This window comes from Acomys minous (genome assembly GCF_964271855.1).
Source record: "Acomys minous genome assembly, chromosome: 1".
NCBI classification, from domain to species: Eukaryota; Metazoa; Chordata; class Mammalia; order Rodentia; family Muridae; genus Acomys; species Acomys minous.
In genome coordinates this window covers 54,131,305-54,147,184 of record NC_140483.1, presented here as the reverse complement: position 1 = coordinate 54,147,184, position 15,880 = coordinate 54,131,305, and the positions used below count along the sequence as shown (strand labels likewise).

At 48.1% G+C, this 15,880-nt stretch overlaps 1 protein-coding gene across 5 annotated transcripts in view; it reads right to left on the bottom strand.

The window, feature by feature from the left end:
• The window catches only part of NAV1 (neuron navigator 1), a 260,939-nt gene extending 249,636 nt beyond the window's left edge, over positions 1–11,303 (bottom strand). For 3 of the 5 annotated variants that reach the window (XM_084786361.1, XM_084786364.1, XM_084786368.1), the window contains exon 1: positions 11,039–11,170. The gene's annotated coding sequence lies outside the window, so the exon portion shown is untranslated. Of the gene's footprint in view, positions 1–11,038 lie in introns of all 5 variants that reach the window. The other 2 variants (XM_084786365.1, XM_084786366.1) reach the window with 1 other exon arrangement.
• Between the last annotated feature and the right edge of the window lie 4,577 nt (positions 11,304–15,880).

Sequence of the window (15,880 nt, the reverse complement as noted above, 5' to 3'; positions counted from 1 at the left end):
CCCTGCCTGTCCCCTCAGACACAGAGGCCTTTGTCTGGACTTGCATGTGGGTGCAGAGAGGCCCCGAGCTCTGCAGCCAGCTCAGTGGCAGCTCTTCTCACCCACATCCTACAGTCACCCGGGGCCATGTGATCATTTTCTAGGTCTCAGTACGGCCTTTGACTCCTCCACTGGCAAGAGGAAGTGGGAAAGTGACTCAGAGGTGTGATGTGGTGTGTTTGTGCCCGCATTTAAAAAGGGGACTGGTAGTGAGTGACAGCAAGACTGGATTGCACAGATGTGTAAAATGGGAGTGGCCCGCTTATTCGCTCTGGACTAGCTGAGTGCTTTATCAAAGAGATTTTATTGAGCTGTCAATCTGACGCAGGCTTAACATTCTGTATAACGGTTATTCTCAGTTCTAATGAGAAAATGAGAAACAGAACCCAAACACAACTGCTTTATGTTGTTTCCTTTACTACCTGGGTAACAAGTGAGCAGGAAGAATAAAATTAACAGTGTGTGTGTGTGTGTGTGTGTGTGTGTGTGTGTGTGTGTGTGTGTGTTGAGACAGGGTTTGGTACTCACTATGTAGTCCAGGTTGGCCTGTTTTCACCGTCTGTAGGAAGGGGGATGTTTGTCCTGCCCAGTTCATGGGGCTGTGGCAATTGAATGAATTTAGCTCTGGGGTAGGAAGTCACCTGCCATGGATCATATACTAGAGAGAGCAGTGAAGGCCTGAGGAAGGGCAGTGTTAAAGGACAGTGACACTGGAGAAAGCGTTTGACAGGAGCATGACCTTCCTGCAGCTGCTCCACCCAGCTTAGGGCCTGGACCCAGAGACACCTTCAGGGCCCACGCCTGTACCTTGTCCCCAACCCTGCTCTCAGGATAGAAGGCCAGAGCCAGGGAGCTTTGCAGATGTCAGCAGAAGAAAATGTTACGTGTTCTAGATTACAGAAACAAATTATAAAGTTGGCGTTAATCAAGATTTCATTATGCATCTGTAAAGTGTCACACGTGTCAACGGTATCCATATTTAAGTTTACCTCTCACAGAGTTTCATTTTATTTGAAAATAACCTTTAAGCAAAACAATTTTCTCATTTAAAAAAATTTTTTTGCTTATGTTCAGAATTACTAAAGCAATTTTAAACAAATATTAAACAAATAATAAATGAAATGTTGATATTCAAGTATTTTACAAGTGCAAAAATCCTTTGAGTCCCTACCCAGATCTAGCCAATGGACAGGACATTCTCTACAGTTGAGTGGAGAGTGGGGTCTGACTTTCACAGGAACTCTGGTGCCAGGGGATTTGACCACATCCCCTGGATGGGGAGACCTGGTGGCACTCAGAGGAAGGACAGCAGGCTACCAAGAAGAGGCTTAATACCCTATGAGCATATACAGGGGGAAGAAGTCCCCCTCAGTCATAGTCATAGGGGAGGGGAGTAAGGGGAAAATGGGAGGGAGGGAGGAATGGGTGGATACAAGGGATGGGATAACAATTGAGATGTAATATGAATAAATTAATAAAAAACATTTAAAAAATCCTTCGAGGGGTTGGAGAGATGGTTCAGTGGTTAAGAGCACTGCCTGCTCTTCCAAAAGACCCAGGGTTCAATTCCCAGCACCCACATGGCAGCTCACAACTGTCTGTAACTCCGAGATCTGACACCCTCACACCAATGCATATAAATTAAAATTTAAAAAAAAAATCCTTTGAGTATTTTACATCCAAACCCTCATGTCAGGTGGGCTGTGGACCTTGAGTGCTCTGTTGAGTATGTTATGCCTGGGTATTTCTGAGTAGTTGCCCCTGGGCACCCAGGGTTTAAGGGCGCCCTCTCTGGCCCAGCTCAGCATTGCAGTGAAGGGTCTCTAGGCCAGGCCTGCGTCCCCTTCTCCTTTCTGCACTTTGAAATCAGAAGTGAACTCAAAGAGTCATAGCTGTCGCAGCTACGATGGGAGATTCTCATCAGAACATATTTTTCAAGAGCAAGCAAGAGTTTCCCGCCCAAGCCCTCCTAGCCCTGCACTATTACCTACATAGCTTTCTCTCTTTAGCTCTTCGGCTGCCTGCTTGCCTGAACTTTCGATGGTATACAAATCCTTCTGGTGCTCCATTGTGTTGCCCCTAGGCAGTGCCTATCACTCCCCAGCAAAAAGAATGAAAACAGATGTTTACCCTAAAGCTGACCTAATGCGACCAGGCATCCCATCAGACCTAGGGGCGAGGCTAGTGCGTGTCTCCTGGCCTTTCACAACTACACTATCATCTTCTGTACTTCCTGGCATGCAGCATGGATGGTAATAACGGCTCCTACTCATTGGGCAACTTAGGTGACTCTCTGCACTGTGATTTCTTTACCAGTAAAATGGAGTGAATACTAGCAACTATCTTGCTTAGTTATTGTAAAGATTGAATTGGGTGGTATAAATTAACACATTTCTCAGCTGGGCATGTCTATAGCCTCAGCTACCCAAGAGGCTGAAGTAGGAGGGTCACTTAAGGCCATGTGTTTAAGGCCATCCTTGGCTATATACAGTAAGAAACTATCTCAGCCGGGCATGATGGCACACATCTTTAATTCCAGTACTCGGGAGGCAGAGGCAGGCCGTGAGTTCTCACTGTGAGTTCGAGGCCAGCCTGGTCTACAAAGCGAATCTAGGACAGCCAAGGCTACACAGAGAAACCTTGTCTCAAAAAACAAAAACAAAAACAAAAAAAAAACCCCAATAAATAAATACATAAATAAAAATTTAAAATTAAGAAACTATCTCAATCAATCAATAAAGTGCACTTCATCTAAATTATCGTGATCCCAGTTGAAAAGACCCTGGTGAGCCGGGTGTGGTGGCACATGCCTTTAATCCCATCACTCGGGAGGCAGAGACAGGTGGACTGCTGTGAGTTGGAGGCCAGCCTGATCTAGGACAGCCAAGGCTACACAGTGAAACCCTATCTAGAAAAACAAACAAACAAAAAAAGAAAAGACCCTGGCCCTCCTTCCAGGAGATAAAACTTCAATTCAGGCAGCAAGTAGATTAAGAAAACATGCACAGGAGCTGGAGAGATGGCTCAGAGGTTAAGAGCACTGGCTGCTTTTCCAAAGGTCCTGAGTTCAATTCCCAGCAACCACATGGTGACTCACAGGCAACTGTAATGAGATCTGGTGCCCTCTTCTGGCATGCAGGCAAACATGCAGGCAGAATACTATATAAATAACAGATAAATTAATCTTTTTTTAAAAGAGAGAGAGAGAGAGAGAGAGAGAGAGAGAGAGAGAGAGAGAGAGAACATGCACTTGGAGAACAACGCATGAACTTGAGTATGGCTCTAACTAATTCTGTTATATCCAGTTTTATTGGGCACAATTAAGGTACAGTGGGCATGAAAGAGAATGTCTCCATTCTCAGGAAACACAGCTAAGTATTTAGGGATTGGGAGCCATGATGTCGGCAGTTGTTTTCAAGTGGCTCTGTATATATTTTTAAACAGTGAGTGTCTAATTTTACTGTTGACATTTTGTTACATTGTTCTCTACATATGTGTATATATATGTATATATAGGCTATATAATATATATATACAGTCTGTCCCTAGGAGGCACCCCCCTCTTCCTTTTCTAAGAAAGAGTAAGCAGGTACAGGTTGCAAAGTGTTAGAACAGCAATTAGATGCTCATTGTAGTCCCTTCTCTGCTGGTTTGAAGGGCTTCTAACAAAACCTTGATGTGGAAATTCGTACGGAAGAGCACACTGATTGTTTTCTAGTCCCCTTCCCTGGCATCCTGAGGACATGGCCTCCACTCAGAACAGGGGTGAGCTTCACGCCTGCCCTCTTAAATCTCCTTAGTAAAGCTCACAGTGCCCATGAGGATGTGCAGGGCTCAGGGGTCTGGCAGCCAATGGGCAGCCTGTGGGAGCATCCAGGTCTCCCATACAGTCAAGCCCATCCTTTGGGGAAGGAAAGCCAGGCGAAGAACCACCCAAGGAGAGACGGGGAGGCAGCTGCCAAGTTATGGTCCTGGCTGGGTATCGTGGCTGTTTCATCAGCTGCTTCTCCTTTGTTCGAGGCAAGCAAGAAGAGAACAGTTGGCGTCTTGGCACCATCAGGAACCCTGTTACTCCTTTCCAGTCAACTTAATTATCTGCACCAATGAGCTGGGAAAACAGGCACTGGGAATTGACTCTAGCCATAATTTATTGAGGGCCCAGGTTATGCTATGCTTGAAGTCTACTCCCTCATATTAGATAACACCAAAATAAAATAAGCAAGAGATACAGTAAGACTTTTGTTGCTTTATGCCCTCTTTTGTCCCTTCTCGGGGAGCGTAGTTCTCAGGTTTTTCAATCGACAAATGGGGGAGGGAGCAAAAAACCCTGCTTTGCCAACAAAAGAGTCACCTGTACCAGGAAGCTCATAAGTGAGTTGCTGCTTTTCTGGTCACAAGTGGGGCTGAACTGACATTTGTTCCAAGGGGCCAAGTAGAATGAGGAGAGGAGGAGGAAGAAGAAGAGCCTGGCATTTATTGAACACACCTTTAGCATAGACTCAATTCATGAATCACTTTCTAGCTGTTTTCCACAAAGCTGCCATTTTGAGGACATCTGTGTGGTGTGTGTAGGTGGCGATCAGGAGCGTGGGGGAATGTCCTATGAGTTAGATTTTCATTCCACTTTTTATGGAGAAGAAACCAAGTCTCTATCAGGTTCTGTAGCCTGCCTAAGATGACACATAGATCCTGGTGCACGTGTGGAGGGTGCAATTTCAACTGTCAATATTTGATGGATACCCATATATGCTAGACTTTACGCACTGAGTCAAGATATAAAGTGTAACTTCAAGGCTGGCTCAAAATCTTCCTAGCACAGCCTATGTCTTCTCTGGTCGGTTGGTTGGTTGGTTTTTTGAGACAGAGTTTCTCTGTGTAGACCAGTCTGGCCTCGAACTCAGAGATCACCTGCCTTTGCCCCCGGAGTGCTGGGATTAAAAGCGCTCACCACCCCACCTGGCCCTATGGCCCATGTCTTCTCTGAATATCCCTGCCAACACAGGAAGTAATGGTCTGAAAGGCTGGTGAGACCAAGGAGGACGAGAAAAAGACAAGGCCAGAGTAGCTATTTACAAAGAGTGAAAAGGTGGCATTTTGCCAGCAATTATACTCATCCTGTGTGGCTTAACTTGACTATCCTACACCTAATGTGGGTTTGCACGTTGCCGGTACTCCCTAACATTTTGTGTTTTTCACCAAGGGGTAAGGGTTGCAACCATGACAGACTAATACAAGGAGGAACCCTGAAAGCAGAACTGTCGGGTAGGAAATAAGTTGATTTCGGCAGTGGCGGCTTTGTTAGGTGTTCCCTGGCAACAGAGATGTCGCTGGATGAGCACTAGGAGGGAGATTTTTTTTTTTTATGAGGGATGAGGCTACATAATTAATGCCCTTTCCAGCCTTGAAAGTTTTCATTCTATGGAAGTTGCCAATGACTATGTTTGTAAATAGATTTTTAAATCAGTAGAGGGATGTAAAGTGGGTCAGTATGGTTGGCCAGATGGGTGGGAACTGAGTTACCGGAAGCTGTGACAGGCAAAGGGTCCAGCCAATCAGCTCAGCGGGTTGTGGGGCCCGACCACCGAGAGGGATTTTTTTTTAATGACAGGCACTGAAGCCACAGTCTCATTGGAGCAAAGTCTCTGGGGATGGGCCCAAAAATCAGTAATGTTTAGAAGGTCCCCGGTTGAAGTGACAAGAAGAGCAGGATGAAGAATCACAGCCAGACAAAAGGAAGGCCACAGTGTGCTTTAGAATGGCCACACATCAGCAGCAGCTCTTGTCTAGCCTGAGCCAGTCATGTCCACACCCGAGGGACACTGGGACATTTTAAGAGACTGAAAGATGAGAAGAAAGGATGTGTTAACCCTGTAGTACTTAAAGCTTTTACTTCCCTAGTCATTAAGAAGTGTTCACAAATTTATAGAAGTAAAAATATGTTAATTTTGGTTGCCAGAAGATGGGAGGAGGGGAACTAAGGTTTTATCCATTATTAGGTTGTATTTATTTTATTTATGGAATTTTTGAGGCAAGGAGTTGCTGCTACACAGCCCTGACAAACTCCACCTCCTCCTGCATCAGCCTTCTAAGTACTGGGGTTACAGCCTGTGCCACATGTCCCGCTGGGAGTTAATCTTTAATAGGTAGCTTTAGTTTAGGAGGATTAAAAAGCTTTAGAGATGGCTAGTGCTGATGATTACAAAACAATACGGAGCTTCTAATTCCACTCAACTGTACAGTGATGAGTGGTGTAAAAGGCTGGGTGTGGTGGCACACGCTTGTTATCCCCTGCGTTTGGAAGGTTGATGCAGGGGGACCCAGATTTTAAGGCCAGTTTGTACCATACGGTAATTCTTTGTCTTTTAAAAAGTTGTTAGGCCAGGCTTGGTGGTGCACACCTTTAGTCCCAGCACTCAGGAAGCAGAGGCAAGCGGATCTCTGTACGTCTGAGGTCCAGGATAGCCAGGATTATAGAGAGAGACTATATCTCAAAAGAAAAAAATATTGTTAAATGGGTAAATTTTATGTTATGTATATTTTCCCATGATAAAAAAGTTGTTGTTTTTTTTAAATGTTTCAAGCACAATGATAAAGGGAAATGTAATTGTACCTATCTCATCCAACTCTAGGTACATTCTTTCACCACTGATTTTGGTGACAGAGAAATAACAGATTACTGAAAAAGAAAACATCTGCCAGGCATGATGGCGCACTCCTTTAATCCCAGCACTTGGGAGGCAGAGGCAGAGTTCGAGGCCAGCTTGGTCTACAGAGTGAGTTCCAGAATAGCCAAGGCTACACAGAGAAACCCTGTCTTGAAAAAAAAAAAGAAAGAAAGAAAGAAAAGAAAGAAGAGAAGAAAAAGAAAACTTCCAGAGCAATATATCCCAGGCATGCAAGGGTGGTTCAATGAAGGACAGTAATGAAGTTCACCACTTTAACAAAATGAAGGACCAGGCGTGATGGCGCATGCCTTTAATCCCAGCACTCGGGAGGCGGAGGCAGGTGGATTGCTGTGAGTTCAAGGCCAGCCTGATCTACAAAGAGTCCAGGACAGCCTGATCTACAAAGAGTCCAGGACAGCCAAGCCTACACAGAGAAACCCTGGGGGGGGGGAGAAAAGAAGCCACCTGGCATATGCAGAAAAGAGCATTTGCTACAATAACCCAGCATCCTTTCACAATAGAAAAAAATTAGATTTTTGTTTGTTTGTTTTTTCGAGACAGGGTTTCTCTGTGTAGCCTTGGCTGTCCTGGACTCACTTTGTAGACCAGGCTGGCCTCGAACTCACAGTGATCCACCTGCCTCTGCCTCCCGAGTGCTGGGATTAAAGGCGTACACCACCACACCCGGCTAGAAATTTTTAAATAGAAGCAAATTCTTCCTAGATGATAAAGGGCAAACATGAGACACCCACAGCTCACATCATATTTGATGGGGAAAGACACAAAGCTCTTCCCTAAGATGGAGAACAAGAAGGAAATACCGGCCGTCACCTCAGCTACTTGACAAGGTTCTGAATGTTACAGCCAAAGCAGCCAGGCAAGGAAGAAAAGCACCTACCTGACTCAAAATGGAAGAAGTAAAACTATCCTTATTCATAGCTAGTGTGGCCCTATATGCAGAAAACTCCAAATTCATACACAAAAACATACCTAGGCAAATTCAGCAGGGTATAAGACCAGCACACAAATATACCAGCAGTGAACAATCCAAAAAGGAAATTAAGAAACAAATCCATTTAGGAAAGCTTCCAGAGCATCAGAGGACTGGACATCAGAACAGTCTTGTAGTCCTTTGAAGTGGAAACATCTCATTATTAACAGTTCTCGGTGAGGCACACGCATTGGCGCCCTTGATTTTTCATGCACATTAGTGCATCTCATATTAAAATTAAGTAGAGTAAATAGATTTGACGAGGGTGCTAGTCGGGGCTTCACCGGACAGTGCTTCAGAAGCTGAATCAGATCCATTAGCTAGCTGTTCGAGTGCCCTGGGTCACAGCCATTGTGCCTCCTTTCTTGTCTTAGGAGTCATAGGAGTCACAGGAAGCTGGGATGCAAAATCCCAGACCCCTTGGAGAAAACTAAGCCTGAGTCAGCCTCCTTAGGAGATTAGACCCAGGGAATGCTCACTGAGGGGAGTGCTTCCACCCAAAAAGATGGTAATGTTTTTTATTGTTATTATTATTATCATTATTATCATTATCATTAATTTTTATTTTTAAAAGGAACTAAAAAAGAAAAGGGAACTAAAGATGTTTTTAATTACTTGTTGATTATATGAGCACGTTGGGTGTGTGGGTGTCTGTAAGGGACTAGGGGCTAGCAGGATGAAGTGTGTGAGCCAAGTTTTGCCACACTTCTTAGACCCCAGTGGCCCACAGAACCAGAGCAGGTGGACGGTTGGTCCCGGCACAGAGACAGCGTTTCCCTTGGCTGTGTTTCTGCTCCTCTCTCCTGCTAACAGCTCAGGACTGTCTGCTGAGATCTGTGCACGGAAACGCTACAGATAAAGGGATCTGTGTGCAAGGAGGCGATTTACTAAAGAGAGTGAGCTCTGGAAAGAGAGCTGAGGGCTTGTGCCCTAGGCTAGCCTAGGCGGGCTCTGCAGCACCACAGCTGTGTGGCCAGAAGCCCAGCCCTTCCTTCAGGAGGCCTGGATTCTGGTCTGAAGGGAGGAGAACAGGGGTTGGGCTGAGAGACACAGAAGTTCTTTTAACTTTAAATGCTAGAGTATTATAAACCCTGTAAAGAACTCAAAAGCAGTTTAAAAGAAAGGGAAGTGACATCAATTAAAAGTGGAAGGAAGGATGAACAAACTTGAAAAGATGCATGGGGCACTTTCGTTTTTTACCGAAAGTCTTTTCCTACCGGGCCAAAGGTGAGCTGGGGTGGGGGGATGGGGGTGGGGGGAGGGGAGTGTAGCTTGGTTGAGCGCACTTTGCTTAGCATGCCCCAGGCCTCGGAGTGTGGAAATTGTGAGGTTAGGGTAAGAGACAGATTAGGTAGAGGGAGAACAAATGGCATTTCCTCAGGCCAAGTCTTTCCAGGGCCACCAGATGCCAAAACCCTACCGCACAGGATGGTTTCAGGAGGCATCAAATCAAACAGCTCTCAAAATGGAGGGCCGGCTCTGGATGGCATTAAGATTTTCCCTCTGATTTCATTAAGCTGGCAAATATTTATAAAGTGCTTACTGTGTGCTGGGTGTGTTGAGCGGTCAGATTGAGGACCTGTGTGAAGATTCTCACGTGTTTAAAATCCAAAGCAGAAGGGAAGACCAGGACCTCCTGGGGAGTTAAGAGAAGCGCTCTGGAGGAGCTCACATTAGCGTCAGTCCCCTCACCTGGCAACCTCAGGTAAAGGCCCCGGGAGGCCGGGACGCCGACACAGATCTGAAAAAAAAAACTGCTTCCAACAATAGCTCTCTCTTCCTCGACCAACTGTATAAGCATGAGTCTCAGGGCAAGGTGACGGTGAAGAACTATTTGTTCTCCGACCCAAAGGCCGTAGCACAGGCAGACTGAGAACTTCATCTAGAAACCCAGTCCTGTGTAAAGCTCACCCCAGAAGACCCCCATATTCCTGGCATCCCCTTCACAGGGTAAAAAGTCCCACCAACCAAAACTCAAAGCGGGGTGCAAACAGTAAGATGCAGGAGCAAGTATCTTTGTTCTGGAGGAAGCCGAGGTCTCTGGAGTGACCAGCTGTTTTGAAGTCCTCCTACCTCGCCACAAGTGAGTTTCTGGGGTACTGTAAGTCCACAGAATTGGAGATATGTGACAGTGTAAGAGTCTCTATGAGCCCACGGCCTTTGCTGGGTGAACTGGCCACAGGCTTCTCAGTCAGCATTGAATTTGAACCAGCCAATGGTATCCCAATGGCTGAAACAGGAAGCCAGATAAACAGCGTGTTATCAAGGGGGTGGGGTAGGGGGGGATCCAGCACTTCCCTTAAGCCGGCGCCAGCTGTGCTCTCGGACTGTCCTAACAAAGTCCCATTGACTCAGCAGCAGATTTTCCTGTGTTCAGCTGTGGGGTACAAGGAACCCTCTTTGCTGGGTGGACATTACTTTAGGGCACTGCCCAAGCCACTCAGCACTCAGGTCCGCCCCTGTTCCTTCCTTCCCTTTATGCCAGCTGCAGACTTGGCTGGCTCTCTATCCTATCGCCAGTTTTGGTAGACTCTGAGGATTAAAAGGGACCACAAAAACCCAGGCACCGCACCCGCACCTTCAGGTGAGCATCTCCCTCACATTTTCTCAGCTTCTCTTTTTTTCTCCTCCCTCCTCTCTCACCCTCGGGATGCTCTTTCTGCTCCCAGACGTCCTGGGCAGGCGCCAGAAGAAACAGCCTAGAAGAGGGCTCTTCTCAGCATCTCCCCGTGCAGGGGGATGGTAGTGGTGGCGGGGCAGTGCACATTTTTTGGAACAGCCTAGTCGAGTCACCTGCCCCCAGCTGTTCCTTTAGCTCTTCCTGGGATGTTCGAAGAGTAAACTAGCTGCTTCAAAGTGGGTGGTAGTGGTGGTGGTTGTCTGACTGATTCATTCTCTCTCTCTCTCTCTCTCTCTCTCTCTCTCTCTCTCTCTCTCTCTCTCTCTCTCTCTCTCTCTCTCTCTCTCCCCCCCCCGGTGTGTGTGTGTGTGTGTGTGTGTGTGTGTGTGTGTGTGTGTGTGATAACACAGCATTTAGTGTCTTTTATTGCAGGAACTTAGCGCACTTTAAATGGCAGGTATTTCTTAGGAAGGAAAATGAACCCTAGAAGGTTGGAGTTAGGTAGTCGCATTGTCAACCCCAGGACAGACGCAAGGTCCAGCAGGGGCGTCTAGACGCTCCCGCGCGCGGAGCCACTGGCATCCTGGTTGTTATCCCGCGCTTCTCCCGTGCCAGCTCGCAGCCTCCCTTGAGCATCAGACTCTCCTCCCTCGGGCTGACTCCAGCCCCTCCAAGCGCCGAGCTCAGCCTCTCAGCCGCGCCCGCCCGGTGCGGGCCACTCACCGGAGCGCTTCTGGTCCCCGGCTCTGGGTCCGCGCCGCCGCCACGCAGAGTCGCGCATCGCCCGAGCAGCGCAGTGCCGGGCGTCCTCTCCTCGCGACCAGAAAGTTTCCCGGGGTTCCCAGGGCCCAGACGGCTCCTCGCGCGAGTCTTAGCCGGTGCTACGCTCCCCGGCCTCCAACCTCTCACTAGGGCGGCCGCGGGCTCCCGCTCCACGACGAGAAGGAGGCGGCATCCTGAACAAAGTGCCGTCCCCCAGGCCGGGCGGCCGGGGGCGGAGCCTGGTGACCCGCTGCCCTAGGCACACGCCGGCTGCCTCGGCGGAGGGCCGAGCTGGGAGTGCCCGCGGCTGGGGGTGGACGGGAGGGGAGGCCCGGCTGCGGATCGCCCTCACTTTCCTCCCTGCACTGTGCCAGCTTAACCCGCAGAGGGGCGGAGGCATGGGTCCCTTCCAGACTTTGTCATTGGAAAGCTATTCCCGTAACCCTTTCCTGCGTTAGCTTTCCCGCTCCGCCTTCCCAGCCGGCGGGCCGCAGAAAAGCGGCTGCTGCGTGGCGGGGCTATGCAGAGAGTTGTCAAGGGCAGGAAGCCTTAGCACAATTGAGACTTTCCTTTACCCAAGGACTCGCCACCACCACTTCCAGGAGGGGTCTCCTGCCTAAGTCCTCTAACTACCTTAGGTTTTTGTTTTGTTTGTTTTCAGAGAAAGGTGCAGATGGTTGAGAGTCCTACTCTGCCTTTGGAGTCGGCCACCCTTTCCTTCCACTTTGGAACCCTGCTAGGTTCATTCTATCCGAGCTGGGACCCCTGAGTGAGAGGTAAGGGAAAATCCTGGAAGTTAGCTAGCAAATAGAACACGTTCAGTTAACCAACTTTCCCTACCTTCCTGATCGCGATGCAGCCCCACCCTTCTTCCAGAGAAGGGGGAGGAGGAGGAGGAAGAAGAGGCAAGGGGAAATGACAAGACCATACCCACGCTGTTGTGTAACTGTCTGTAGTGCTGGGACGTCACTGAGCTTAGAGATGCTTGCCTCCTGACCTGGGGACTTTCAGACTGCAGCAAGCACACAGACTGAAATAAGGTAGATTGTGCTCAGACCTGGAGCTGAGTGAGGGAACACCTGTCATCAGGGACTCAGAACGTGAGGAGCTTATCTTCTCCCAGCCCCAGCCAACAATCAGGAAGACTGATTTATTTTCAAGGTGCTGGGGTTGGAGGTTGGGAGGTGGAGAGAAAGCAAAATACTTACTCTCCGGTCTTGGAGTAGTCAGGATTAAAGCCCCAGAGTCCTGCCTAAGGCCCCACCTAGTAACTCAGAGGCACAGGGCAAGTAGACAGTAGACAGTGCCCTTCCTAGATAGTCAGGGAAATGAATGAGATATATATATATATATATATATATATATATATATATATATATATATATTTTTTTTTTTTTTTTTTTTTTTTTTTTGGTCCATGAAAACTCATTGTCCTTTGTGGGGAACGAGAGGGCTGCTGAATGATGCCTAAGATGAGCCCCTTCCTCTATGTGTAAGGGCTAAAGGTGTCCGCTTTAAAGGCACACACTCCAAGTCTGCTGCCTCTGGGTCTATAGCAAGTTCTTTCACCTCCAGCTACCTCAGTTTCTTCTTCTGGAAAACAGACAACAGTGGCTTCCTGTCTTGTCATGTTGCCAAAAGGATTGAAGGAGATGATGCACGTGACGTGTTTGTGCCCGGTGATCGTACATCCTCAGTAAACAGAATTTTAAGAGACCGCATTCAACTCGACACTTACCAATTGGCATCCCCCCACCCTTGCAGCCTACCTAGGGGTGCCTTGTCTTAAGAAACACTATCACTGGGTGTGAGTGGCACACACCTGTAATCCCAGCCCTCAGGAGGCTGAGGCCAAGGGATCAGGAGTTTGAGGCTAATGTGGGTTACATAGAGAGACTCTGTCTTTCCTCGATGCTCACTGAATAGGGCTGCCTAGGTTTCTTGGCCCTGAAGTCAAAAGGACAAAAGACTGTGGTAGACATGCAAACGCTCATCAGAAACTGAACTGCTTGGGGCTAGAGAGATGGCTCAGCGGTTAAGAGCACTGTCTGTTCTTCCAGGGGTCCTGAGTTCAATTCCCAGCAACCACATGGTGGCTCACAACCTTCTATAATGAGATCTAGTATCCTCTTCTGATGTCCAGGTATATATGGAGGCAGAACACTGTGTATGTAATAAATAAATAAATATTTTTTAAAAAAAGGAAGAAAGAAACTGAACTGCTCACTGAAACTGAATGTGGGGCTCTTGCAGCCACACTGGGAATGTCAACATGATGTCACCCCTTTGGGGGCTTCCCAGAGTGGAATGAAAGGCCAATACTACTTTTGTGAGAATTTAGTCTTATATTTAGATCAGTATTTCTCTCCTGTGGCCTATCATATAAACCCCACCCCCACCCCTCACCCCACTCCAAACATCTCCAACAATGAACCTGAGTTTGTAGGTAAACACAGGGGAATGTGTATACATGTTGTTGAAAGGAAGTAAGGGACCCTGTCTTGTTGGGGTGACAGGCAGAGTGTCTGAAGGCTACCAGGAAGGGCCATTGGTGAGAGCAGCAGAGAGAACAGCCAGGAGCCAGTATGGACAGAGTCCTGTTTGGAGAAGAGGCAGGGTCATGCCCATAAGTGCCTACGTTGTGAGTGGCTTTTGTCTGAGCACACTGATGAATCCGTTGCTCTGAATTCAACCAATTGATTTTCCTTAAATATGAAAATCAATGAGAGGTAAAGACGAGGGTTGCAGATGGGGTAGGATGGAAGGAGCCAGAAGGGTGTGGGGGGAGGTAGACTGGCAGGAGAGGGAATCAGGTTCACAGCAGGGGACCCTAGGCATGGTCACAGTTCCCTTTCCCCTCAGAGAAGGTGGCTTCCAGGACCTGCTGACTCCACTGAGGCAGGTTCCTGCTCTGTCCTAAGCTGCTGAGCATCAATTCTTCTCCAGGGTGGATTGTTAACAAGAGGATTAACGTCAATGTAACAAATGGGATTTTTAAAATCAGCCCAAGGAGCTTGTGGCCATCCCAGGGAGTCTCAGTCCCAGCCTAAGATTCTTATCTTGGAAGCCTCAGAAAGCATAGCATCTTTTTTTTTTTCTGCCACAGCCTGATTGCTTTGTGTGGGGGTGGGGTGGATGTTTTCTTCCTACCCTGAGCTCTGTAGATCAGAGTTCAAATGTCCCACCAGTGGTGCCATCCAATGTGTGGGACTTTGGGGGATCTGAATAGAACCATAGCCTCTGCCTTCGCTGTGGCTTGTAACAAGGCAGTCTTGACCCTCCTTGCTTCTTTCAGGGCTCTTAGAGCTGTTTGTAAGGTACTTGGCAGGGACATGAAGCAGTGCGTGGCTTCATTTTCTTCAGCGTAACAAACATTATTAGTGCTCCTGAGGTGGAGTCCGGGGACCTTCTGACTTCCTCCTCCAAAGCCAGTGGAAAAACACTGGGCCTGGCTGCAGAAGGCATGATTTCATCCATGCTGGCCAGTGCTGCTTACTGAAGCTCATCACCTCAGTTTGCTCATCAGTGAAGGTGGGTATTGACGCCCAGGGGACATCTGTACACACTACCAAGGCTGTGGTATCTGTGAGATCATAGGAGGGCCTGTGGCTTAAACAGTGCCTTTCAAACACAGGCAGAAAGTGCAGAAAGCACCAAGTCATGCCTAACCCCCCCCCCCAACTACACCAGGTCATGCTCAACCACCCGACCCCTTCTACCCACCAGGTCATGCCTGACCCCCCCCTGCCCCCCCCCCCCCGGTCACTTCACTGGTTGTAGGCTCAGTGCTGCAAAGAATATTTTCGAGAAATAGAAGCCTGTCCATTCAAGGAGTGGTGGTGCCGCACACCTTTGATCTCAGCAGAGGCAAGAGGATCTCTGTGAGATCCAGGCCAGCCTGGTCTACAGAGCGAGTTCCAGAACAGCCAAGGCTACACAGAGAAACCCTGTCTTGAAAGACCAAGAAAAAAGCCAGGCTTGGTTACGCACACCTTAATCACAGCACTCGGGAGGCAGAGGCAGATGGATCTCTGTGAGTTCGAGGCCAGCCTGGTCTACAGAGCGAGTCTAGGACAGGCAAGTATACACAGAGAAACCCTGTCTTGAAAAACAAAAAAACAAAAGAAAGAAAGAAAAGAAAGACCAAGGGGGGGGGGGGGGAGGAGTTTGCTCACGACTAACCCTGTACTTGGTTCATTAGCCAGCAAGGGACTTCCTGTGCAGCTGGAATGTTTTGCCCCTGCCCTATCCTTGGTCGCTTTGACCTTGTGGCGCTAGCCCCGTGTCCTGCTTTCAATGTTGATTGCTAGAGCTAAGAAGGGCCCAGGAGGAACAGTCTGTGGGGAGAGCTGGCCTATAGCGATGAATGCTTTATGAGAGCCAGCAAGTCACTGCCTTATCGGGAAGACGAGCTTCTCCCTGTTACCAGGAAGTAAAATGTGCAGAGAGCCAGTGTTTTTCCAAAGATGGCCTTTGAAGAGGAGTGTTCCTTTAAGGGCTAGGAAAGTAGGAGTGGGGCTGGTGGAGAGAAACGGGGCCCCTTTAAGTACCTGGCTCTGGGAGTCCCGGAGATAATGACAGTCCATACTTACAAGCACTTGCTGGATGTCTATAGCTGTTTTAAGCACGCAACCTATACCAAGCCATATCGTAACAAACCTATATAATAAACAGGCTCCCCCTTTTTATCAACAGTCTTAAAGTTTAATGCTTTTAAAAATGTATTGGGGGGCTGGAGTGATGGCTCAGTGGTTAATAGTGCTGACTGTTCTTCCAGAGGTCCTGAGTTCAATTGCCAGCAAC